Here is a 10,736-nt window from a genome sequence, read left to right as displayed (position 1 = left end):
TTCTGCTGAGTCTACGCAGCAGGTAGGTTACCCATGCCATCCTGGTGCAAACTCCATCAATGTGGCCTGCCCATGTCAATTTGGAGTCAATGACAAATCCCGAGAGTTTTACCACTGATTTATGAGCAGAGTCAGCAAGGCTACGAAGTACACAGACTCCTCCTAATTCAAGCAGAGCCTATTTCTCCCGAACCACTGCTTGGCATCATCAAAAACTCGCTGAGCCCGCAACCCAGCTTGATCAACTGTCCGCCCTCTAGAGTATAGGCCTATTGTGGTGCCATCCGCAAACATCAGCGCCGGTCCAAGAATCCCAAGATCATTGATCATGACCAGGAAGAGTAGTGGGCCCATCACCTATCCCTGTGGCACGCCATGATCAACTTGCATAGGCTGTGAGAGAACACCTTCAATGGATACGATCTGCTTCCTTCCAGTCAAGTAGAATCTGAGGGTCACAAGCACCTCATCACCAAGTCCATACCCGGCAAGGTTTTCTAGAAGGATTCCATGAGGCACGCAATCAAATGCCTTGCTCAGATCAGCAAGGACCAGGTATTCAAAATCTCTCTCCTCAAATCGAATTTGTTAGCTTCGAATTTGAGGCTTTTTTTAAAGCCTCAAAGGCTTTAACAATATAATCAATCATCTCTGAGACAGCTGTAAACGTAGACCTTCCACTTCTAAAGCCATGATGGGCTAACTTACCATTTTTTTTTTTAATAAGGCTGGACACTAACAGTTGAACATGCATGTTTCTCATGCACATACACATGTTCATCATCAGCGAGAGACTGCCTTATAAAATAAGGAACTCAAATAGAGAAGCGAAATATAATTATATAAACAAAAAATCGGATTGACAAAACAATTTATGACGACTATGTTCTGCCGTTAGTGGCCAGCCTAAGACGAGAATATCATCTCTTGGATTACCATTATCTTTCCAAGAATGGGCCGTTGTAAAATCTGACAAAGCATCTATTGGAACGGTTCCACATGTTATTCGTTCCACTACTACGTAGACATCATGTCGTCATCATGTCTGTCTGTCTGCGCGCTGTGTCTTTTGTGCGTCTGCGCTGACCAGTGACATCACAGTCGCGGTTCTTTGCCACTGCTCTAGTCAGCTGGTTTTCTATACTTCTATTCGTACCTTTTTCATCGGATTGTTTGCCGTTGCAATTTTAATATTTGTGCTATTCAATTTTTTGGAATTTAATCTTGTCTTTAGGCATCTTACCTTTTAGATATTTGCCACTTTTTCACCAAACGTTTGTGGACGTTTCACATACGTGGCTGACATTTCCGCCTTCCCTTTTTGTTACTAGTGTCTTTTGCCTTTTGCTGTTTGTCTTTTCATGGAGGTCGGCGAGTGTGCTTCCTGCGCTCGGTCTAAACCTTTCATCTGAATTCATCGGACTTACAAAACGTTTTTAAAGTGTGAATTATTCTTCAAATTAATTCGTTTGTTCTATTCTTCAGTGTGATTCAATTATTCATCGAGTTCTTCACTCAGTTACTCTGTTAAAATTGGATAAACTTTGTCAAAAATTGCAACCTCGTGTGAGCGTTTCATCGCTATTCATTTGATCTACAGAACCTTTTTAAAGTGTGAATTATTCTTCAAATTAAATCATTTATTCTATTCTTCAATTGTGAGTAAATTATTCATCGATTGCTTGCTTATTGCTTTGATAAACTTTGTAAAAATTACAACCTCATGTAGGCTTCAGTTGCCATTTTTCTACAGTTGGCTTCACCTCGTGAACCTCAAACTTTCAAGTGCATCATCTCTACCGTTTGGAAATCAATCCAAAAATTCCACAATTTGAAGATCAGATTATTCGTTTGGAATTCTACTCGCTTCAGCCTACTTTTCCATTGGGGGATTCGCCTGCTGTAGTGGACGTTTCCATGCTTGTCATCGCATGGCCAGATCACTTCATCGCTTGCTGATGACCTGTTCCTGTTGGTATTGCGGAATCATTGCCTGTCTGCCTGGCCGCATCTCCTCTTCAAAATTTTATTCAGGTTATGTAAATCGTTCTTTTCAATTTTCATTTACGTATGCATCATTATTGTTTTATTAATGTCTATCTTGACATTCAATTCACTAAGGCCACCGACGCCTATTAATTCATTGGATTTGACAGCTACCCTTGGCTTTACAACATCTCAAAACGCACCTTTGGCAAATTTTCAGTTGCCTCAGATTCCGCTTCCACGCTTCAATGGGGAGCTTTCAAAATGGCAAGCATTCTCAAGTGCTTTTACTAATATTATCGGTAATCAAGATAACATTAATGATTCATTGAAATTTTTCTATCTTCGTCAATCACTCAGTGGTGAAGCTCTTGCTAGAGTGGAACACATTGAAGCTGACGAAAATGGTTTTCAGTTTGCATGGAACCTCTTAAGGGAGAGGTATGACAACAAGAGATTAATTGCTGCCAGGCACGTCACGGCAATTGAATCTCCGCCTACCATAAAGCGTAACTGTCCACAATCATTACGGGCATTCATTGACTTTTGCAAGTCCCACATTACCGCACTCGAAGCGCTTCAACTTGGAGTCCAAATCAAGGACTTGTTGTATATGCACAAAATGTTGTTGCAGTTGGATACTGCTACTGTTCGAGAATGGGAAAAGAGTGTTGGTATACACAACATTCCCACCATTGATAAATTTTGGAATTTTTTGGAATCACAATGCAAAATCATGGAAGCTGTTGCTTCAAGCTCAGCTAACCATCATCAAGGAAATGTACAGCAAGGTACATCCAACTCGGTTGGTGCTCATAGCAAGCCGAAGTTCAACCAAAATCAATCGAATGTTCAAGCTAGGATGCAGGTTACTACCTCTTCTATGTCACCTTGTAGTTTTTGTAATTCTGTTGGTCATTTTCCAAATCGTTGTAATGAATTATTGAAGTTGCAGGTTACTGATCATTGGAATGCTGTCCGTGACAAAAGGTTATGTTATAATTGCCTCAAGCCTTTCGCACCCAATCATGTTTGTTCCGACAAATCGTGTACACTTTGTGGCAAGAGTCACCACACTGTTCTTCACAGGTCGTATCCTCAATCACGGGACACTCAGCCTACTTCTAAGGATAAGGTAACTTCAAATCTTATTCATTCTCAATCTTTTGCTCCCTCCAAGGGTAAGAATGCTGTTTTGAATTCCGTCATGGTTCAGAATACGGAAACAACTAAGCAAGCTGTTTCTCATGCAGAACAGCCTCAGAAGAACTCTCATGTCACGATGAGCTCTACTTCGTCACTGTGTTTGCAACAGCAATCAACTGTCGCCTTGTTACCTTCTGCCGAAGTTTTGGTTCAATCTTCTAGTGGGGAATTTATTAAAGCAACCGCGCTTTTAGACTCTTGCTCTGATTGTAATTTGATGTCAACTAGGTTGGCTGAAAAATTGTCACTTGTTACCTTGTATTCTGACACTTTGATTCATAGTGTAGGTGAGAATAAGACCAAATCATCTATTTCTCATTCGGTTTGCTTGTCTTCTACTGATCGTTCGTGGTCGGTCGAAGAAAATTGTATTGTAGTTGATAGCATATCATCTAATGTTCCTAGTGTGAACATTGATCTTTCCAAAATTTCAATTCCTGTTGAACTCAAATTAGCGGATCCATTGTTTGATCAGCCTAAGCCTGTAGATCTGTTACTTGGTGCTGGCATATTTGCATCTGTTCTTCAGCCTGGTAAATTGTATCTAGCTCAAAACGCTCCCATCCTTCAGAAACCAGTCTAGGTTGGGTCATATTGGTTCTTGTGAAACCATTCGTCCTATTGCAGCACCTCGTTCGTGCCTCCCTGCTTCGCCTGTGGCCACTCCCCGTAAGGTCATATCGAATTTTCTAACTTCAAATGATGTCTCGCATCAGCTAGAGAAATTTTGGAAGCTGGAAGAAATCTCTCCTCTACTTCCTCCCTCACCTGAGGTTTTGAAACTTGAGAAGCACTACACAACCACTACCACGCGTCTTGAAGATGGATGGTTTATGGTCACTCTTCCCAAAAAGGATAATTTCCACTCATTGGGTCATTCCCGATTTCAAGCATTGAACCGATTTCATTCATTAGAAAAACGGTTATCATCAAATGTTGAGTTAAAAACTCAATACACAGCTTTCATGGAAGAATATCAACAGTTGAATCACATGTCACCAGTGCCTCCAGCACCGGATAATGAAAAATGCTACTTCATTCCTCATCACCCGGTTTTTAAACCTGATTCGACCACTACAAAATTACGTGTAGTATTTGACGCTTCTGCTAAGTCTACCACTGGAACATCGCTTAATGAAGTATTGTATGTTGGTCATACAGTTCAGCCTGAACTGTTCGATATAGTTCTGCGCTTTCGCACATATCAAATAGCCTTCATTGCGGACATTACTAAAATGTACTGTCAAATCTTAGTCCATCCCTCTGACCGCAACCTTCAGAGAATATTTTGGAGATCTGATGCTACTCTACCCATTCAAGAATTCACCTTGAATACTGTAAGTTACGGCACTTCGCCGGCAGCTTTCTTAGCTACTCGTATGCTTCATCATTTGGCCGATCTTGATACGGCACCCAACTCTGCTGTAGCTAATGTCATTAAAAATCACTTTTACGTTGATGACCTTATTTCTGGTTCTTCTTCGGTTTCAGAAGCTAAACATTTAGTTCAACAATTGATCAGCACATTGGCTCAGGGTGGTTTCGAGCTTAGGAAATGGTTGTCCAACTCGCCTGAAGTTCTCGCTACTATTCCTTCTGATCTGCTTGAAGCAAACACTTCCAAACCGTTGTCTAATTTCAATGATAGTGTGGTCAAGGCACTAGGCCTCATTTGGAACTCCACTCTAGACGTCTTGACTATTTCCTCTAATGTTGCTGATGTATTGCATAAAACATCTTTCACTAAAAGAGAGCTTCTCTCTTGCATTTCAAGCATATTCGATCCATTAGGTTTGATTTTCCTGTGGTCATTTTACCCAAAACACTTTTTCAAAAACTCTGGTTATTAAAGATTGATTGGGATCAAAAAATTCCGCAAGATCTGTTGGAAACTTGGTTGAAAATTCTGCATGAATTGCCGAACATTGTTAACATTTCACTTCCGCGTTGTGTGTTATCAAAGGACTCTGATGCCTCGCTTGAGTTGCATGGCTTCGCCGATGCTAGTCTCACTGCTTACGGCGCCTGTATTTACGTCAGAAGCACCTCTCTCGGTAGCAGTCAAACTAGGTTGCTCACTTCCAAGTCCCGCATTGCCTCTTTGAACCCAGTTCTCTCTGTTCCCAGATTAGAACTACTAATCTGCTACTTTCACGTCTTGTGAATAAGGTTTTAAAGGCTTCAAATCTTACTTTTTCTAATGTGTATTTGTGGACTGACTCGAAAACAGTCTGTGACTGGTTAAGAGCCCCTCCTGATCGTTCTAATATTTTTGTAGCTGTACGCATCTCTGAAATTCAGAATTCAACGTTTAACTTTCATTGGAATCATGTTCGTACTAGTTACAATCCTGCTGATTTGATATCTCGAGGTTGTACACCCAATCAGCTGGCCGCTAGTCATCTGTGGTGGAATGGTCCTTCATGGCTATCTATGCCGAATAGTTCTTGGGATTCTTTCTCTAGCAATGTTGCTATTTCTCAATCAGTTCAGGTATTAGCTACTACTTCGTCTCGTAATGATGTTATTTCAGGTATAATCAATAGTTGCTCCACCTATCACAAAATCGTTCGTACAACAGCATATGTTCTACGGTTCATTCATAATTGTAAAAAACAAAATTCAGTCACTCCGCGTTTTGGTCAATTAACTATCTCTGAAATTTCAGAAGCTGAAAATTGTATCTTCAAATCTATTCAAGAAGAAGCTTTCTCTGCCGAACTTGAAGCATTGCGTCAAAATCAGGAGCTATTGCCTAATAGTTCTATTAAAGCCTTGTCACCATTCGTTCATTCAGATTCTCTGCTCAGAGTTGGTGGACGTTTGCAAAATGCAAATGCTTCATTTGATTACAAACATCAAATATTGTTGCCCAGCAATCACAAATTCACTCGTGCATTGATTGTTGCTCACCATCGTTGTATAAGTCATGCTGGGGTGCAGGCCACCATGGCCAGTGTAAGACAACGATTTTGGTTTCCCTCCACCCGTCGCACCATCAAAAGTGTATTGTGGCATTGCATATTGTGTTTTCGCTTTTCGGCTCTTCGCTCTGAGCAAATCATGGGTAGTTTACCAGCGGCCCGCGTTCAGGCTAACTTTCCCTTTTATAATTGTGGTTTGGATTACGCCGGTCCTATTTCCATCCGTGTAGGCGGCCCCAAATCTCGTACTTTTTCTAAGGCATACTTGTCGCTGTTTGTGTGTATGGTAACTCGTGCCATTCATATTGAAACTGTCTCGGAACTTACTTCCAAGGCATTTATTGCCGCTCTGATTCGTTTTTCTGCTCGTCGTGGCATCCCGCATTCCATTTTTTCGGACAATGCCACAACTTTCGTTGGTGCCAACAATGAGCTACGTGAGCTCCACGAATTTTTGTCCTCTGATCGTCTCAAATCAGATATTCATGACACTATGTCTGTACTCAACATCCAATGGCACTTCATTCCCCCTCGGGCTCCACACTTCGGTGGACTCTGGGAGAATGCGGTAAAAAATTTCAAACGCATATTCCGTGTAGTCACTTTCAACAAGGTATTTAACTTTGAAGAAACCTGTACTCTTGCTGCTCAGGTCGAGGCCATCTTGAATTCGCGCCCTCTTGTTCCCTTGTCGGAAGATCCACATGATCTTGCCTACTTGTCTCCAGGTCATTTTTTGATTGGATGTCCACTTACGTCATTACCCTTCTTGCCGCCTAACACCAAACACATTGACCATTGTTCACATTGGTATCAACTTGCTGTTTCTATCCAGGAGCTTTGGGATAGGTGATCTCGTGAATATTTAACCACTCTTCAGAAAAAAGGCAAATGGTTGAACAGTTGTGAAAATTTGAAGGTCGGTACGGTTGTCATCTTGAAGGATCCTGGTTCCGCGCAGTCCACTTGGAAGCTGGCGCGCATTACTGAAGTTCATCCCAGTAAGGACGACAAGGTTCGAGTTGTCACTATTCTCACTCCCTCCGGCACCTTTAAGAGGGCTATTTCGAGTTTAGCACCTCTTCCCATTGATGAGGATTCTAGTTAATCCCCTTGCTCTTATGGTTCATGTTGTATTTTTAGGTTTCATTGTTTTTTCCCCTGGTTCTCACATGGGGCCCAGTTTTCAATTTCCAATTGCCTTGCCAGATTTTACATATTTCTTACTTTTTCTTATTGTGCCATACCCCCGTATGACACAAGGGGCCCAGTTTATGTAAAATCTGACAAAGCATCTATTGGAACGGTTCCACTTGTTATTCGTTCCGCTACTACGTAGACATCATGTCTGTCTGTCTGCGCGCTGTGTCTTTTGTGCGTCTGCGCTGACCAGTGACGTCACAGTCGCGGTTCTTTGCCACTGCTCTAGTCAGCTGGTTTTCTATACTTCTATTCCTACCTTTTTCGTCGGATTGTTTGCCATTGCAATTTTAATATTTGTGCTATTCAATTTTTTGGAATTTAATCTTGTCTTTAGGCATCTTACCTTTTAGATATTTGCCACTTTTTCACCAAACGTTTGTGGACGTTTCACATACGTGGCTGACATTTCCGCCTTCCCTTTTTGTTACTAGCGTCTTTTGCCTTTTGCTGTTTGTCTTTTCATGGAGGTCGGCGAGTGTGCTTCCTGCGCTCGGTCTAAACCTTTCATCTGAATTCATCGGACTTACAAAACGTTTTTAAAGTGTGAATTATTCTTCAAATTAATTCGTTTGTTCTATTCTTCAGTGTGATTCAATTATTCATCGAGTTCTTCACTCAGTTACTCTGTTAAAATTGGATAAACTTTGTCAAAAATTGCAACCTCATGTGAGCGTTTCATCGCTATTCATTTGATCTACAGAACCTTTTTAAAGTGTGAATTATTCTTCAAATTAAATCATTTATTCTATTCTTCAATTGTGAGTAAATTATTCATCGATTGCTTGCTTATTGCTTTGATAAACTTTGTCAAAAATTACAACCTCGTGTAGGCTTCAGTTGCCATTTTTCTACAGTTGGCTTCACCTCGTGAACCTCAAACTTTCAAGTGCATCATCTCTACCGTTTGGAATCAATCCAAAAATTCCACAATTTGAAGATCAGATTATTCGTTTGGAATTCTACTCGCTTCAGCCTACTTTTCCATTGGGGGATTCGCCTGCTGTAGTGGACGTTTCCATGCTTGTCATCGCATGGCCAGATCACTTCATCGCTTGCTGATGACCTGTTCCTGTTGGTATTGCGGAATCATTGCCTGTCTGCCTGGCCGCATCTCCTCTTCAAAATTTTATTCAGGTTATGTAAATCGTTCTTTTCAATTTTCATTTACGTATGCATCATTATTGTTTTATTAATGTCTATCTTGACATTCAATTCACTAAGGCCACCGACGCCTATTAATTCATTGGATTTGACAGCTACCCTTGGCTTCACAAGTGATTTTCTGAGGCCACTGACGCCTATATAATTGTATTCAATTGTAGCAATTATTCTTTGGATTTGACAGCTACCCTTGGCTTCACAAGTGATTTTCTGAGGCCACTGACGCCTATATAATTGTATTCAATTGTAGCAATTATTCTTTGAATTTGACAGCTACCCTTGGCTTTACAAGTGATTTTCTGAGGCCACTGACGCCTATATAATTGTATTCAATAGTAGCAACTATTAATTCTCTGGATTTGACAGCTACCCTTGGCTTTACAAGTGATTTTCTGAGGCCACTGTCGCCTATTACTCGTTCTAATTGATGTCTGTCTTGACATTCAATTCATTGAAGGCCCATGTCGCCTATATTCAACCCGGACCATCCTCATTGTATTTATTAGCTACCCTTAGCTCTTAAGTGATATTTTAAGGCCAGTAACGCCTATTAATTGTTTGGTCAAAGTCTATTTTGACATTCAAATCACTGAAGGCCTATGCCGCATATATTTTTATACGTTACTTGCTGAGCATTTTTTTACAGCTTATTGTCATTTTTTTAATCATTATTATTGTACCTTAGTAATAACTTTCATTATAGCACTCAATTTATATTCATTTCAGGTATCATTATTACTACCTTTGCATTTATTGTCAGACTTCAATGGTCATTAATGTCATTGACCTAATTTCATTTAAATTTTGTAGTTCTCTACATTATTTCACATGTTGTAATTTTCCCAAGATTTGACTCATTGTTTTTGTATGTGGCCATCTGCCTATTATTATTTAAGATTCAAAGACTTAACCTACTTACAATTGCTTTTGTATGTGGCCATCTGCCTATTATTATTTTATTGATCTCAAGATATTTGATTCAATGTTTTTTGTATGTGGCCACCTGCCTATTATTATTTTATTGATCCCAAGATATTTGACACAATGTTTTTTGTATGTGGCCATCTGCCTACTATTATCATCTTATTATTATTAAATCTTATATTGTTGATTCATTTAGTCTTTTATTGGCGTACTTACCACACTTCAAGCTATCAGTATTTTTATGCACAGAATTCAAAGATTTATTTGTAGGTATTTATACCAACTATCAACCACAGTCCACTGCCCTGCCCTTGGATTCTGTCAGCCGTATTTGTATTTTTTTAGAAATTACCTGATCTTAATTAACTAGTAGTTCTGTGAACAGTAGACCTCACGCAGTATTCTCATCCACAAGTACCTGATTGAAACTATAGATCTTATGGAAGGAAATACAGCAATAGACTGGCTTCTCCACACATCTGTGTAATTACTTGTCAGCTGATTTATGATGAATATTTCTATAGTCTGATTTTTACTCTAATATTGGCGTATGAACGAGGCTCTTTTTTCCTTTTATATTATCCTTGAAATGCAAAATTTCCAAAAACCTTGTATATACGTCGACGCGCAATTAAAAAAGGAACATACCTGTCAAATTTCATGAAAATCTATTACCGCGTTTCACATATAAACATTTAAACATTGAGAGAAATGCCAAACCGTCGACTTGAATCTTAGGCCTCACTCCGCTCGGTCAATTACCTGATCTTAATTAAAAATTAAAAAGATTGAAAAATATTTCGCCATCATTCAATTGTATTTAAATACTAATTATCTAAATAGATTTGAACGTACCCAAGGCAATCAGATAATTCATCATTACCATTTGAAATAGAATTCTTACTACATACAAAATGTAGTGAGAATGCATCAAATGCTTCTAATTTAAAGAAACAAATTGACGTTTTGTTGGTTGTAGGTATCTGAAGGTCTGAAGTCCATCTAATTGGGGCAGAACAGTTTTTTAAGCATGTATCATTTTTCAAATTTGTGTGCAGACATTGCTCTAATGTCTCTCACCTTTTTATTGAATACCATAGCAGCCACATGTCAAAATTAAGTTACTGATCTATCCATTTTTCAACACAACTTCACTATCTCCAAGCAATTTTATAAGTTTTAAAGCTTATCTTTACCGCGATAATTACATATTAATGTAGTAGATATAAATATAATGTGCACTGTATTTTTCAAATGGAGTTGCAGTGATTTCAAGTTGTAAAACATGAGATACACACTTAATTATCATTTCGACCCAACTATAATTTAATG

Source organism: Nilaparvata lugens, chromosome 2, assembly GCF_014356525.2.
Source record: "Nilaparvata lugens isolate BPH chromosome 2, ASM1435652v1, whole genome shotgun sequence".
NCBI lineage: Eukaryota > Metazoa > Arthropoda > Insecta > Hemiptera > Delphacidae > Nilaparvata > Nilaparvata lugens.
This window is presented reverse-complemented; position numbering follows the sequence as displayed.